This window comes from Pimephales promelas, chromosome 19 (assembly GCF_988280905.1).
Source record: "Pimephales promelas chromosome 19, fPimPro1.hap1.1, whole genome shotgun sequence".
NCBI classification, from domain to species: domain Eukaryota; kingdom Metazoa; phylum Chordata; class Actinopteri; order Cypriniformes; family Leuciscidae; genus Pimephales; species Pimephales promelas.
In genome coordinates, this window is record NC_142787.1 from 9,403,992 (window position 1) to 9,419,047 (window position 15,056).

At 39.9% G+C, this 15,056-nt stretch overlaps 1 long non-coding RNA gene across 1 annotated transcript; it reads right to left on the reverse strand.

The window, feature by feature from the left end:
- Positions 1–1,864: 1,864 nt before the first annotated feature.
- On the reverse strand, positions 1,865–13,282 carry LOC148970734 (uncharacterized). The gene is made up of 3 exons (XR_016147629.1): positions 11,852–13,282; positions 4,623–4,689; positions 1,865–3,326 (listed from the first exon to the last, which is right to left on the reverse strand). It is a non-coding gene; the product is annotated as an uncharacterized LOC148970734 (long non-coding RNA).
- Between the last annotated feature and the right edge of the window lie 1,774 nt (positions 13,283–15,056).

The following is a 15,056-nucleotide window of genomic DNA, read 5'->3' on the forward strand; positions in this document are numbered from 1 at the left end:
TAAAATATGTACGATTTAGCAAAATCGTATTAATTCGTACGAGTGAGGTCGTATGAATTGTTACGAATTAGCCACTTTTTAATCATTCGTCGAATTCGTACGACTTGGTCGTGAGATCGGGTTGGGAAAACAGTAAAGATCTACAATCTTTGTTTGAAGCTAAACTTTTGTTTAAAGGGTATTTACTTATTTTGATAATAATTTTGAAGGTTTAATTTACTGAATTGTCGCTGTCATTTAAGAATAATATTGTGCTAGAATCAAGATTGCCATTATTTAATGATAAATCGTGCACACGGATCTGTAGGCAATGTGCTTTCGAATTTAATATTTGTATGTTAACGTTACCAAAAGTAGGCTAACCCGCGCCCAAGGCCCCCTTTTCCGCGATCCATGTAGGCCTATAGACAATAGAGATAGAGAACATGGGAATTTGTAAGTATGCAAAGTACATTTGTTTTATCCAAAAACAACTCGCTAATAAAGTAGGCCTATAATCTATCCGTGGGAGAGAGAGCGCAGTCCGAATTGGTCACACCGAACGTGTCAAACACGTCGCGTCTAGTTAGACGCTTGAATCTTCCGCAGCCCGCTCAAGTTAAAAATGTTCTACTGAGAAAGACGTTCGCGGCAAACGAGTCACCCAATTCGTGACGCCCGGCGCGAATGATGCGTCTTCGCGTCTTTGCATTGACTATGAATGTACTCTGCTATCGCAATTAAATTCGCGTTCGGTGTGAACACACCATTAATGCATATACGAGCCAACATCATGGTCATATATTTTGAAAAAACACAATATATAGCTACTCGCGTGCAAAACACTTATTTCATTCGTTAACATGTAGACTACAAATGTTTGCATTCGTAAGAAACGTTTCTAATTGTTGATGCAAAATTTGTAGCAATTCTGAAATTCAGTTAAAAGTAAATTTTTTGACCAAAAATGCAATAAATGATCATGTATATAGGCCTAAGTACAAAAAATAAGCTTACCGCTTCTCAACGTCTTCACATGTGTTTCATAATTTTTTGTCTGGATAGGCATCACGGGAAATTGCATAGCCTATATCACCTGGCTCATACAGTTACTTAAAATGATACAATCGATTTACTTAATTTTTATGCAATTATTGTAGTAGTTGACATGCATTATGTTTTTTTTTTTATTATTTTATTTATGCATACATTTAAGTGAACCTAGTAACTTATTTTTTTGTTATATGTTAAGTAAACGTTGAAAAGTTAGGAATACTTAATTTTTTATGTTTGATCCAATTACTTTTATAAGTATTGGTTGTTCGGCTGCTTCAAGATCATACATGCTTTCGAATCAGTACTGTGATGTCATACACCAATCGTCTGTACTCTGGACAGTGCTGCTTCAAGATACTGTATGCTTTCGAATCAGGACTGTGATGTCATACACCAATCGTACTCTGTACAGTGCTGCTTCAAGATACTGTATGCTTTCGAATCAGGACTGTGATGTCATAAACCAATCGTCTGTAAGGGAGACCGGGGGCAATTGTAAGGTATTTTACATTTTCCTTAATAACTCACAAACTACTTGAGATAGACTAGTCATCTTTTGATACAAGAAACATATATATGTGCACTAATTAATAATACAATTTATATATTTTCACTTATAAGTACAAGACTAAAATATTTAATTAAATGCAGTGTGGGGGCAATTGTAACACTGAGAAATAACTCCTATTAACCCACTTTATCTCAAATAAAAGCATACGTCAAAGTAATCACGTTACTGCTGTTAATTTTAAGAGTTTATATTTATTCCCACTTTGTCAAGCACATATAAAACACACATTATTTTATATAAAAAATGTTAATTGATGATTTGTTAATACTGGAACAAACATTTATTTTAATACACCCTTTTAAAATGAAGTTTTACAATAGAATTTAGTGAAATATGTTAATTTTTTTTTAACAGAAAAGTATGTCAACACACACAAACAAGCTTATTACAATGGACCTTGTGGCTCGGGGGCAACTGTAACACAGTGTTACAGTGTTGTTCATGTTCGTTTTTAATCAATAACCTAGGGATAAAATGTATACAAGTTTAAATTGACAGACATCTAAACTTTAGACAGCAGAAGAAAAATACTGCACTGTAAAAAATTTCTTGTCAAATTAACAGTAACTTACTGGCAACAATTATCCAGTACTTGCTGTATTTCATTTAACAGTAAAATTACCGTAACACTAACTACAGTACTGTTAAGCATACTGCAAATTAAATAACATTATTTTACTGTAATTTCTTACCATATTAAAGTACAGAATTACACTGTTAATTTTTAATAATACTGTATAGTATGAAATGTTATTGTATTTATTTTATAGTGCTACTGTGTAACCTGTAGAAAATCAGTAGAAATATTATTTTAACTGTTAATGGGAAATAGAAAAAAGAACAATTGAAGCTTTAACTGCACAAGGTTTATTGTGTATTTTCAAACACATTAGTACATACATAATATACATTTAAATACATTAATACAATTAAATACATTAATAATAAAAATGTAATATAATACAATAAAAATCATGCATGACAATCATGAACAATTATGCATAAATACATGCAAGAATTATCATGAACAGGTAAAATAGAAAAGATTAAAGGGGTGCTATCTGATCAATCTATTAGAAAGATAGTTCGTAACAACTCATCCACCCACTCCCTGCTGGGGTAAAACAGCTTAAACTAGTCTAAGATTGTCTATTGGTTTGAGATAGACTGTCTAACTGGTCAGTTGCTGATTTTAAAGGGTTTTTGGCTGCTTTCTATCTAAGGGACCAGATTTGCAGGGCTGGGAGACACATATAAACTTATAAACTATAAAAGCTTTGACGAGTAAACCACCAATCCAGATGAGTATAACAAAATGACAAGTTATCCAGTGTCCTTTAAAAAAAAAAATTAAATAAACACAAAACAACCTCATCATGCACATGTGCCATGAAAAACTTGCATTACGGATATCAATAATTATTTATATGCAGACTTATGTTCTAACTTTTGCAATAGGAAGTTTTCTATCCAAGCTTTTATGCAATTAAACCTTAAACTGTACTGTAACGTTTATTTTCACACAACAATTCTAAACAACTTGCAGATAGACAAAATTCACAGATGGATAAAAATCCGTTTAAAATGTTCTCAGTGGGTCAGTACTGGACCAAGGTATAGTAGTAGTAGTTAGATAAATAGAATAATTAAATTAGATTAGATTTACAATTCATCGGTCGTCAAGATGGATAGGGGTCTTCTTAACATGCACAGCTCACACCTGTGAAAAAGGAGAACAGACAAGACAGTTAAAATATAGTACGTTTTTGTTGTTGTTTTGGCTAAACAGCAAAACAGACAAAATGATGTCTAAAGTGTAATTCACTTAATACTAAAATCTTGTTTGGACTGTTGTTTAAAATCAATTCATTTACGATCACGTGAAAACGTAGGCTAAATCTTGCTTGTGTGATACTAAGTTACATGACTTAAAAAAAGATTGACAAGGCATCGTTCCCTTCAAATGAGTACATGTCAGTTTACACATAGTAAAAAAAAAAAAATGATATTATAGCCGACAATACTGTAGTATATGCAGTGAATGGTTCCTACCGGAACACCCCCAGGCAGTTTGTGTAGTTGGTATGACCCGGGGTTTTTTTGTTGTTGTTGATTCTAAGTTCGCTAGTAAAGTGTTCAACACCAGGCTAACTCCCTCGTGTATGTGTCGTTAATGATAACCAAAGATTAACAAAGACCACAACAAATACTGTAAATGTCACACATACACCTTGGGCGCTTTCCGCGGTCCAACTTTATCACTGAGGTAACGTTATAATGGCAGAACGCCAGGTCAGGATTTACACGAAAATAAGCGTGAAAAAAATCAATAAGAGGAATCGGCACTTTAATTTTATAACAATAAATCCGAATCCTAACCTTGGATGTCCGATTTCAGGATACATTTATCGATTATCAATTCCTAACCCCTGTAAGTCATAAAATAATGAACGTGCAGGCGCTTCCACCGACTTAACGTGGTAAATAACAAAATGATTAGACCATTTTGACCGTATAAGAGGTTACATATGAAATATATGTTAATAAAATCACATTTAATCAAGTAAGGCTATCAACATAAAAGAAATCCGCGTCTGACTTATACAGACGTTATCGAACATTCCGCGGCCACTTCTTTCTAACGGTAATCTGTTAACTCATATGGTTTGCATAAAAATATGAATTACTAACCAGATGTATGGCGAAAACGTTGCCGACCGACAGCGACGAGATGCACGGCCTGTGTGTTCTTACAGAGGGAAGGGAACTGAAGAGTTCTTCATAAAATGGCAGCTTGTTGTGGTTATTTTTCGCGGTCATTTCGTACTAATGTATTTGAATTTACAGTAACATCCCAAATGGCTACATTGAAGAGTAGCCTATCATATACATATTATATTAAAATGTCGAATATATTAAATTGAATATAGAAATCGTGGTCAGCTATTCTAAATAACTTTAAAGTTATTATTAGCTAGAATCCGTTTGCATACACATTATAAGAATTATTACTTACCAGATGAAGAAGTTGCAGGTGTAACGGGTACCGTGGCGACGGCACCCGTGAGGGACAGATTATACTCCTGTAACACAGGAGAGAAACGAGGAGACAGTCGTGTCAGTTCAAGCTCTCTGGAGTAATTTATTCACAATATGCATTAACAAATATCTGTTTCTCAGAGTCACATTTTTAAATGTATTCTTAACATTATAATGACTTTTAGTGTTCATGTCAATTCACAATCTGCAATGAAATAAACTTCTCAATTTCACATTCATGTTCACTGACTCTGTATTTCTATGTTTCACACTATTCATCAAAAAAGAAATACAAAAACCATAGAGATATGAATCAATTACTTCTCTTAAATGATTATCATTTCTATTCACAGTATTTCACCAGTATTACATTGCTGCAAATCACTCTCAGAATTATTAATAGACTCCAACCAACTTTAAACCTTGTTTAACACATTAACAATGATCAATCGATCTTTAAACCACATATATAGTACATTAAACAATACCTATTAAACTTTAAAGCTTGTAAAATACCTTCATGTGCATTTTGTACAATGGAAAGTATATATTTTTAACTGACACGCTCACTACGTTACATGTGCGTTCTCAGTATAGGCCGCTAATCGTTCGAGCTTTTCTCTCTCGTATAAATCAAACTCAAAACCAACCCCTGATGAACATCACTTCTCTAACATAATTCACTTATATTCTCAACACATTTCAGCATGGTTAAATTCAACTTTAAAGTGTTTTTATACGTAAACCCACCTGTAACACAGGAGAGAAACGAGGAGACAGTCGTGTCAGTTCAAGCTCTCTGGAGTAATGAGAAACTCACGACTCGCACAAGCTTAACACCCATCACTCGACTCTGCCCCTAACGGTCAGGAGTAGCATTGCACACTTTTCACTTTTTTTCTTTTAAAAGGAATCAAATTTAGAATAAAACCCTTCTGAATGTTTTTTTCAAAATAACACAATAACATCAAAATGAAACAAATAATTTTGAATATATTTAACATACAATTTCAACATTTTTGTGATTGTCACACACTTCCCAGCAAAAAGAAATGGGTCCCACCATTTTCTTCTCTAACTCAAAGTCTCCTTTAACAAGCAACCGGAACTGGCAATATATATGGTGTTGCTGATACCGTATAAGGCATGTATGTAAATAAGGGGTAAGGAGTAGAATAAGGGTTAAGTGGGCATGTTGGGGTCAAATAAGGCATAAATGGGTGCAAAGGTTGAGTGGTCTGAGGTACAGGGTAAACGGGTGATTGTAGGCGTGTGTTTGTTACATTAACTGTAGCCTGTGTTGTCTGTGAAGGCTGACCAAAGCTCTCATATGTGAAAATCTGTTTAGGTCGTCGCTCCCGACTTGACCTTCTGACCTGGGTCTGATTATCTGGCACTGCACTGACTGGAAACTGTTCATTTTGACTGAACTCTGGATCCTCATCATATCCATCTTCTTCCTCAGGTCCCGCAACAACAGACTGATCTTCCTCTTCTCCGGGTTCCTCTATCTCTACGTTTCCCTCAGGTAACAAATCCGTTTCAGGTAAGTGGTGCATCCTATATTCCTCCTCTTCTTCAGCAGGCATTGAAGTTGGCTGGCTCAGAGAGGTTACTGGTCGTTGTGGTGGGACTACCACGGGTATCTCCTTTATCTTTTCTCCTGGTACCCTCAACCAATAACGAGGACCATCTGAGTCATCTCCAGAATCTGAGTCTGAACCTGATGCTTTCTGTAGACTTGCACGTTCTGACACATTGGTGCGTCGAGTCTGGTGTTTCCTTTCCAGTGTTCTCTTTTCAGGAGCATCTTGGCATGGAAGAGTTTCCACCGGAAGGTCATTTGCTAGTAACAACAAATTACGGTGTAATGTCCTTGTCTTTCTCTTGTCTCCAAACTCAGGGTAGACTACGTATACTGGGTTATCCGCAAACTGTTCTTTCACAACGTAGATCGATTTCTCCCAATATGACCGTAGTTTTCCTGGTCCACCACGCTCACCAAGGTTCCTGACCAAGACTCTATCGCCAGGCTGTAGTACCACTCCCCTCGCTTTCTTATCGTAAAGCACTTTGCCTTTGGCACTGGCCTGTTTACTACTCTCGTTAGCAATTCGATAAGCCTCCGACATCTGCTTTGCCCACTTCTTCGCATATCCCTTTGGTGAGTCAGGCTCTGTTTCTTCAACCAACCCAAACAGTAAGTCAACTGGAAGGCGAGGATGACGACCATAGAGGAGGAAGAAAGGTGAGTAGCCTGTCGACTCGTGCCGAGTACAATTGTACGCATGAATGACTTGTGGGATTTGATCTTTCCATCGTTCCTTTTCTTTCTCTGTCAACGTTCTTAGCATCTGGAGTATTGTCCGATTAAACCGTTCCGCCGGGTTCCCCTGGGGATGGTATGGTGATGTTCTCGAATGACGAATGCCTGACAACTGTTGCAACGTGCGAAAGAGCTCGTTCTCAAATTCGCGGCCTTGGTCGTGGTGTAACTTTGATGGATACCCGAAGCGGAGGACGAAATCATTAAAGATGCGCTCAGCTGCCGTTTTCCCACTCTTGTTCTTTGTTGGATAAGCTTGGGCGAATCTCGTAAAGTGATCGACAACCACAAGGATATATTCGTAACCCCCACGACTGGTCTCTAGGTGTAGATAGTCGATACACACCAACTCCAGTGGCGAACTTGATGTGATACTACCCATTGGCGCGCGAACATGAGTAACTGGCTTCTTCGATTTTATGCATGGACATTTCCTCGTGATATGTTCTTCGATCTCTCTAGCCATGAAGGGCCAATAAAATCTCTCTCTGGCAAGATTGAGGACTCTTTCCGTACCGACATGGGCCATTTCATTATGGAGTTTCTTCAAGACAATGCCTTTGTACTTAGCAGGGAGCACCAACTGCCTTCTTTCATTAGCACGCCTGTACAAGAGACCATTCTCCAAAACTAACTTTCCCCATTCATGAAAGAGTCTCCTAGTGGCTCCACTAGCCGCTTTCCGTATCTCGTCAGTTAAAGGTGTACCCGCCTCTTTTAACTTGATCATTTCACCGATGGCTTCATCTGCATGTTGTGCCTCCACAAGCTCATCGTGACTGATTGCGGTCAAGTGATCAAATGAGGGGGATGAGTTGGCTTGAGAAGAGATGTTGAGAGCCGCCACCCACGGTACATCTTTCAGTTTGGCTACTTTACTTCCATCCCATATCGCACGAACCACGTCTTCGGTACACTCTTTGGTACAAGACTCAGCATAGGCCTCAATGTTTAAAGGTAGACGCGACAGCGTATCGGCATCGATGTTAGCCTTTCCTGGTCTGTACTTTATGTCAAATCTGAAATCGGAGAGTTCTCCTACCCATCGATGGCCTACTGCATTTAGCTTGGCTGTAGTCATGACGTAGGTCAGGGGATTGTTGTCGGTGAATATTGTGAAGTGGGGTGCGTAGAATAAGTAATCCCTAAACTTTTCACACACGGCCCACTTCAAGGCGAGGAACTCTAGCTTTCCACTATGCAAGTGGTAGTTTCGCTCAGCCGCAGTCAAAGTCCTAGATCCGTACCCAATGACTCTTAACTTGCCGTTCTGATGTTGATAAAGAATCGCGCCGAGCCCCTGGTCTGAAGCATCGGTATGTAATACAAAGGGTAAGTCGAAGTTGGGGTATGCTAGCACGGGGGGGCTAACAAGGAGAGATACAAGTCGATCGAGGGCTTCCTGGTGCTCGATGGCCCACTCCACAGGGGTTCTGGATGGTAGTTGAGGACCTTTAACTTTCCCACGTGCTACAGCAGCTTGTCCTGGCTTGACTTGTAGCAGCTCATAGATGGGCTTTGCTATCCTTGAGAAGTCCTGAATGTAGGAACGGTAATAGCCCAGGAACCCAGTGAGCTTTCTTACATCTCCCACTGTCTGTGGTGTCCTGCTGGCTAACGACCGCACTGCATCCAGGTCTTTGGGATCAATTCTCACTCCCTGAGCTGACACAAGACGACCCACATATCTAACTTCTCGTCGGAATAATTCACATTTTTCAGGTCTCAACTTCACTCCATGTCGCTGAAGAGCTTGGAGTACTTTACGGACCCCTTCCACATGCTCGTCAAAGGTTTTTGCGTAGCAGAGCACGTCGTCAAGGTACGGAAGACAGCAATCATCTCTCAAGGAACTCAACATCTCCTCCATACTCCTCTGGAAAGCTGCTGGGGCGTTAGAGAGACCAAAAGGGATACGCAACCATTCATATAGCCCCCAGGGGGTAATGAAAGCAGTGAGGTGCTGGGAGTCCTTGGCGATAAAGCCCTGATGATAAGCCTTTCCTTGGTCAAGGATACTGAACCAGGAATAACCACCGAGGGTGTCAGTCAGGTCTTGTATCCTAGGTAGGGGATGTCGATCAGGAATGGTCTTCTGATTCAAGAGACGATAATCGATACAGAGGCGGAGTGTACCGTCTTTCTTTCGGACGCAGACCACTGGAGCAGCATAAGAGGACTTTGACTTCACAATCCAACCTCTCATGAGCAGATCTTGTACATACTCCTTCACCTCTTTGAACAGTGGTTTGGGCACCGAAGAGTAAGCTCTCTGCACTGGAATCTCGTCTTTGAGTGAAATAGACATCTGTAAACTAGGAATACATCCAATATCATGACTGTCTTGTGCAAAAGCAGCCGATTCTTCCCACAACATTTTCTTGACTTTCTCTTGTTCCTCATCACTAAGGTGGCTGAGGTCCACACAAGGCTGCCATAACGCTGGAACACTCTGTTTACCTGGGGCTGTTGTTGTTTTAACGACTGCTACTCTGGGTCTGGGGTTCTCTAAGGGATTGTTCTCTATCACTCTGGCCACCGTCTGGACGCTACCAAGGGCTGTCTTCCTTGGTATTGTAACAGGATGCTTTGTGTTATTTCTTACTGGTATTATGACATAAGGTCTCTTTGCGGTATGTAGTTCTAGTAAGCCCTCCTCAATCTCAACCTCTGTGAGATGGCCACTGTTCTCGTTAGGTTCAAACAAGAGAAGGGGGTCTGACTGGTCTACAGCGGGTGGAACCTGACACTTCACACAGGCTACTTGTCCGGCTGGGACTGTAGTCTCATAATTACCAGTTCTTATTAATCTCTGATACATGGAGGGTTTGTCAGTCTGAATGAAGTTCATCAGCAGCTCAACTTTCTCAGCAGGAACCGATATTGCGTCAGATAGAAGCGTGGTAAGTGCTGGAACAAGTTCTTTTGTTCGATTCTGAATCACTTCCTCTAGGACATTAAATCCAAGTAGTGGCTGTGCAAGCGGAATGCTACAGATGAGAAAAGGCACCATGATCGATTGGCTAAGCGCACCATCTCCCCTGAAACTGACTGCAATAAGGACCCAGCCATCAAAAGGGAGGATTTCTCCATTCACCGCGTGCACTTCCAGCTCTTCTCTCTCATCAAAGATTTCACTAAGCGGCCTAATGGGTGTGTTTGGTAGATACCTCTCTTTCCAGCTTTTATCTATCATGCTCACCTGAGCTCCAGTGTCCAGTAAGGCATTGACTGTCATCCCATTGAGGTCACATCGTGCAAGGGCTTTGGCTCCTATGAACTTGGCCAGACGTCTACTGGTTTGAGTGGGTAAAGAGAGAGAAAGTTGGTTATTGACTTGTTCATTGTTTTCTTTTGGTCTCTGATTAGCTGAACTTGTCTCTGCACGACTATCAAAGCTCCGTACGCCACCCTCAGCACTGTGGGACTGAACGTGAAGCCCGGTCACTGCTTGTCCCGTGGCAGAAACCGGCTCCAGTTTTCCGGACGCTTGGGTTTTTTCAAACAGCCTACTGCTCTGTGACCGTCCTCACCACAGTAGAAACAATGAGTGCAACCTGGGCGGTTCTGGTCTAGACAATTAGCACAGCTATTTGGTCTGGTTTTCCTTTGATCCACTTTGACTTGGAAATGATGGCAGCATTCTGGGTTTTGAATCTGGGGGGGTCTTTGCAGTAGTTCAACTTTATTCATTAACTCCTCTACTTTCTCAGTTAACTGCTGGAGTACATCAGCCTTTGACTGTTTGTCTGGAACATCTTTCTTTGTACTACTGCTTTGTACTGCTGCCGCTTCAAGCTCTGTGCTATTTACACTTATTTGTTTCTGCTTCACAACCGACCCCAAACGTCTCTGTCTCTCATTCTCAATGTTTGTTATCTTCATCATTTGCTTTAAGATTGTCTCGTCAGACACGCTGCTATCTGACAGAAATGGTTTCAGTTCTCGACGTATGTCGTTATGCTTATGGCTGAGACCCTGATACACAGCGTGCAGGAAAACGTCTTTAACTGTGTTCGCATTATACTTCACTTCTGTGTCAGCGTATTTTGAAGCGAACAGGATCTTTTGTTTGAGGCCTATCACTCGATACAAAAATTGTTGTGGAGTCTCGCCATCATTTTGTTTTGTGCACATGAGCTCTTGGAAAAGTTCTGTGTTGCTTCGCCCACCTAGGTGAGATTGCAGAAATCCTTTCAGCTCATCTATCGTCAAGTCGTCTTTGTGTATTAGCATGTCTTTGAAGTTTCCCGGTTTAATGGCTCTGAGAACGCCTCTCAATATTTCAGTCTCGCTGAATCGCTCTTTAACACCCTCATCGATTTGTCTGCATATGCTATTGTAGCTTAAATCTGAGCCCTGGTCGCCGATCTGTCCACCTTGGATCTTGAACTCGCGACGAAGCAGTGAAAGGTCTCGAAGGGGAATTATTCGGTCTTGTCTTCCATGTGGCTGCTGTTCTGGTGTGGTAGTGTTGTCATATTGTTGAGTAGGTTGTAATGGTGGAGGTGTTGGTGTGAGTGAGGATGTGGGGCTGTTAATGTATTGCATGACTTTATTGCTAAGCTCAGCGAAACTGGAGAGCACTTTCTGTAACTCTGTGTCAGCGTTCTGGGTGCTTTTGCTTTCAATAGGTGTAAGTGGGGGTTTGGTCATGCTAACTGCAGCTGTGCGAGTAATATTCGAACCACTGGCTGTCACGTTAACAGTTGTCAAGTTATCAGTATCTGTCGCTAGCGGACCTACTGTCCTGTTCTCACTCAGTACTGGAATTGGCATTGTCTCGTCCACATTTTCACCAACACCTAATTTAGGTTGAGCATAACGAATCTGAATGACATTATTCACAGTATCATTAAGCTCTAACAGCACTGCCATACCTGAATCCTCAGATTCCGCCAACATGTCACTGTTCATAAAAGTTAGAATGTACTCAAAGCAACTCTCTTCTTCGCCGACCTGAAGCGTGGATGAGTCCTTCCCTGGCACTGGACCAAATCTCTGGGCTAGTTGGAAAAGTTCATCGGCCGTCAGCATGAGTAGACTTTTCTTGATGCTCCACATCAAGCCTTTTCTCTCACCATCCGCCATGACTGCTTTTCTCTCTTCCCTTCCGTCGGTTGCTCGTCCTGGTCACGCTTTCACTCGCTTCTTGCTGGTCTGGTTCCACGTGTGCAGCACAATCGTCACCTCACCGGCACTCGTTCTGGTGAAAGCAGGATCCACGCATCACCCAGTCTTCCTCTCACTTCAAGCCTGAAGAGACGTCGGTTTCTGGAACATGTCAACTTCTGATTCTGGTCGTGCTTGTAGCCTGCGCATGTACTGTCAGTCCCCGTACGGGCCACCAAAAATCTGTAACGGGTACCGTGGCGACGGCACCCGTGAGGGACAGATTATACTCCTGTAACACAGGAGAGAAACGAGGAGACAGTCGTGTCAGTTCAAGCTCTCTGGAGTAATTTATTCACAATATGCATTAACAAATATCTGTTTCTCAGAGTCACATTTTTAAATGTATTCTTAACATTATAATGACTTTTAGTGTTCATGTCAATTCACAATCTGCAATGAAATAAACTTCTCAATTTCACATTCATGTTCACTGACTCTGTATTTCTATGTTTCACACTATTCATCAAAAAAGAAATACAAAAACCATAGAGATATGAATCAATTACTTCTCTTAAATGATTATCATTTCTATTCACAGTATTTCACCAGTATTACATTGCTGCAAATCACTCTCAGAATTATTAATAGACTCCAACCAACTTTAAACCTTGTTTAACACATTAACAATGATCAATCGATCTTTAAACCACATATATAGTACATTAAACAATACCTATTAAACTTTAAAGCTTGTAAAATACCTTCATGTGCATTTTGTACAATGGAAAGTATATATTTTTAACTGACACGCTCACTACGTTACATGTGCGTTCTCAGTATAGGCCGCTAATCGTTCGAGCTTTTCTCTCTCGTATAAATCAAACTCAAAACCAACCCCTGATGAACATCACTTCTCTAACATAATTCACTTATATTCTCAACACATTTCAGCATGGTTAAATTCAACTTTAAAGTGTTTTTATACGTAAACCCACCTGTAACACAGGAGAGAAACGAGGAGACAGTCGTGTCAGTTCAAGCTCTCTGGAGTAATGAGAAACTCACGACTCGCACAAGCTTAACACCCATCACTCGACTCTGCCCCTAACGGTCAGGAGTAGCATTGCACACTTTTCACTTTTTTTCTTTTAAAAGGAATCAAATTTAGAATAAAACCCTTCTGAATGTTTTTTTTTTCAAAATAACACAATAACATCAAAATGAAACAAATAATTTTGAATATATTTAACATACAATTTCAACATTTTTGTGATTGTCACACAGGTCGGCAGAAAAGACAGCAGCACCACTGACACGACAGAGAAACTCTTCCAAAGTCAAATATGCTCTCATGCACACCCCACTGACATAAATTATGTCATAAATTATGACTGTTAATGGTCAACCAGTGCTACATTTTTATTTTAAATGTAAGAATAACATTAGTAGGCTAGCAATTTTACCCGTGGAACCGTGTGTGGTGTTTTTCGCGGTCAATTGCACTGCTGTATTTAGATTAACAGTAACTGATAATTTCCCAGAATGCATTGCAATTCTACAGTAACATACTGTCAACTGTGTGCACAGTACATAACTGTTGAAAAAACAATTTAATACTGTGAAAACAACTAAATCTACTGTAACTTACTGTACATAGATTATACAGTAAGAAACTGTTGAGAAAAACAGTATAATCCTGTGAAAACAACAGAAATCATTTACAGTGTGTACATCCAAAAAATAACTTTCACACCTCAAAATCAGTTTGTCGTTAATAACTTCTGCTAAAGTTGAAAATGTCACGCTTCTTTTCCACAGATAGAGAGAGAATCCTATTGGGCATGTACAGATTAAGTGTCATCACTCTAGCTTGTTTCTGATTGGAGGAATTGAGTGTGGTACAATTGCCCCCTGTTACAATTGCCCCCGGTCTCCCCAGTGCTTCGTCAAAGTGATCAAAGTATAGTGTATGCTTTCGAATCACTGTGATGTCATACACCAATCGTCTGTACACTGCAGTATAGTGCTTCGTCAAGGTGATCAAAGTATACGCTTTCGAATCAGTACTTTGATGTCATACACCCAGGGATGTAGTGGAGGCTAAATGCACAAAAGCCGTTTACGCACCTCCCAATATTCGGGAATTGCGTTTACCCACCTCCAAAGTGCGTTTATCCACCTTTCAATTGCGTTTATCCACCTCTAAATATCCTAGTTCCTAAGACATTTTAAATTAAGCTTATGTCGTTAATTTAGTTTCTTTAATTTAGTTAATTTAGTATAGGTTGTTAAACCTAAGACGAACTTTTTCACTCATTAAGACGGTCGCCTGCCACCACCTACTGGCGGTTTAGTGTTAAATGTTTAAAAGTAGCATCATTCTTTCTTATATGTAAATTAAAATCAATTTCATAACATTATTTCATGCAATTGTAATTTTTCAGTGTAAATGATTTAATTTGATCAACCCCTAGGGTAACAGCCCTATGGTGTCTTATTATTAGAGATAATTGAATTTATTGATAAAATGTAGGAATTTAAAATGAAATATGAAGCATATACATTTAATAATATTGGGGGAGGGGGTGCCCTTTAAAGGTGCAGAAATTACAATATGGTGATTTAAATATCAAAGCTGATATATCAGTGATGAGAATATTTTTTAAGAATAAGTCAAATTTAAAAAAAAATCCGAACAAGCAACTTTTTTACTTGGACAAGTGAAAGGCAGATTTACTTAGCGTATGAAAAGGCTTAATGTCGAGCCCTCCCTATATAGCAATGTCATCAGGAGACACACATACACCGGTAGGCAGTGGCCCACCTTACCTGGTGACCACGTCTTGGTCCACAAGAATTTATAGTTTACCCACCTCTTTTTTTACAACTACACCTCTGCATACACCAATCGTCTGTACTCTGTACAGTGCTGTCGATCACTGTCTGCTGTATGCTTTCGAATCAGTACTG